This window comes from Diceros bicornis, chromosome 4, assembly GCF_020826845.1.
Source record: "Diceros bicornis minor isolate mBicDic1 chromosome 4, mDicBic1.mat.cur, whole genome shotgun sequence".
Taxonomy (NCBI): domain Eukaryota; kingdom Metazoa; phylum Chordata; class Mammalia; order Perissodactyla; family Rhinocerotidae; genus Diceros; species Diceros bicornis.
Window position 1 is genome coordinate 53,752,126 of NC_080743.1, and position 2,060 is coordinate 53,754,185.

Here is a 2,060-nt window from a genome sequence, read left to right on the forward strand (position 1 = left end):
AAAGAGTTTATTCAATAACTAAGGGTGAGGACTCGAGCCCAGGAAACAGCAAGTCCTGGGGGAACTGCTCCGAAGTCTACAGATCTGAGTACACTTCATACGCGTTTTTACAAGGCAATATACACGTGCGGAAAGGGGCTTACTCATCAACAGTTATATAAGCCAACAATCAAACACCGTTATCTGTTCCTCCGTGGCAGGGTAGGTCTGGTTTTTCTCTAGATTATAAAACAAGAATTTCTTGGTTATAAATCCCGGAATGTTGATGTTCTCTATGTGTGGAGGGGGGCAAGGACTAGGGTTGCTAATTATCCCCTCAACCTAAGAATGTAGCTACAGGGTACGAGAGCTAGGTACTCCATCTCTTCTGGGTGCAGAGGTTCTTCCCGCTAGCGTCTCCGGTCATGAGGTGAAGGGTTGCCAGGTCATTCTGACACAGGCTTAAGATGACCTCCAGGGCTGCGGCACAGTACAGAGTAGATTTTGCCCTCACTCTAAGCCTTTGCAGCTTGCTTGCTAGATTCGCCTGTTAGACCCGGGAGAGGGGTCCCAATTATTTGTTCACAATAACACGCGTCCCAGAAAGGGAATGGGGGGAAAAAATCCAAAACACTTTTCCACACCTAAAGATTGAAAGTAAAATGAATGAAATTTTCCATGAATGAAATTGAACTTTCAAGAACGGAACAGGTTTCCCTGCCAGTCGTGATGCTTAATGCGTTTTAATAGACACACACACACGCAGCGCTACATCACAAAGATAAGTGGATTTGAAAGGAACCGGTTTCCCCTGTAACGGAAAGCCATTATTTCAAGAAAGGTGCACAGGCTTCAGCCGACCGCCAGACAGGCGCTCGGCAGGACAAGGATTAAGAAACCTCGCGCGCCGCCCCAAGGAGTTGGGGGGCGGCAGGGAAGGAGGGAGAGGCCGACGTCACCGTCCCCAAAGGCCGCGGGCTCGGGGATTCACCGGCTGGAGGTCACGGGAGGAGGGAGGAGCGGACGAGGGCGGGGCGCGCTCTGGAGGGAAGGGCTACTGCCGTGACGTCACTGACAGGGCGTGTCCTATGTAGATATTGCAGCGCAGAGGCTGCTGTTTCGGCATCTGCTGCTTAAACACGATAGGATCTCCCGTGCTGTGGGAGCGAGTCCAGGGCTATTGCTTGAAACTGCGTGTGCTAGCTGTGTGGAAGGGCTAGGGAGGCTCGGGGTGGGGGTGGGGGGGGTAGGGTTCGGGGAGCAGAGTGACCGTGTGTGAACAGTGCAAGGCACCTGAGGCTGCAGCTGGGCGGCGGGGGCGCTTCTCATACTTACCTGGCAGGGGAGATACCATGATCACGAAGGTGGTTTTCCCAGGGCGAGGCTTATCCATTGCACTCCGGATGTGCTGACCCCTGCGATTTCCCCAAATGTGGGAAACTCGACTGCATAATTTGTGGTAGTGGGGGACTGCGTTCGCGCTTTCCCCTAGCTTTTTTGCTGTGCAGAGAACAGACGGAGTGGTGTTCGGTGTATTTACCCCATGTGCGCCCGCGCTTCCGAGGGTTTACAGAGCACCGTGTACGGAGGAAACTTATAGCCTGCGTGTCAGTCCAGCAGTCGCTATGCGCTTTTCAGTTCCAGTGAACCCTATCTAGGACAGGGCAGCTTTTCCACGACGCCTTGCTCTCACACCCTAAGCTTCACGGGAACATTGGTATTGCTCTCACACCCTAAGCTTCACGGGAACATTGGTAGAGTTCCTAGGAGTGCTGGGGTGCGGTGGTGCGCACTCACTCAGCTCATTGGTGTGAGACAAAAACTACTTATAGCTGTTCTAAGTGTTCTCCCCTCCTCGTTCAGTTGAAAACATAACACGCTTATCTTGCGTGGGGAAACGGCTCTGCCCTGGTGCCCGGGACATCTTGTACGGATAGGGCACGCAGGTCAGAACCGCAGTCGGACCTGAGTCTTGCCAGGATGCCTGTGATCCTCCCAGGAACGTACCGCAGGAAGTCTTGGGAGGAGCCGTGACCAGTTTCTCATCTGCCCATCTTGCCAGAGGCTGCAACTAGGCAGCC

The 2,060-nt window shown here is 53.4% G+C and overlaps 1 non-coding gene across 1 annotated transcript; it reads left to right on the plus strand.

Annotated features, from left to right (window-relative positions):
- Positions 1-1,306: 1,306 nt before the first annotated feature.
- Positions 1,307-1,470, plus strand: LOC131405065 (U1 spliceosomal RNA). The gene has a single exon (XR_009219926.1). It is a non-coding gene; the product is annotated as a U1 spliceosomal RNA (small nuclear RNA).
- The last annotated feature ends 590 nt before the right edge of the window (positions 1,471-2,060 follow it).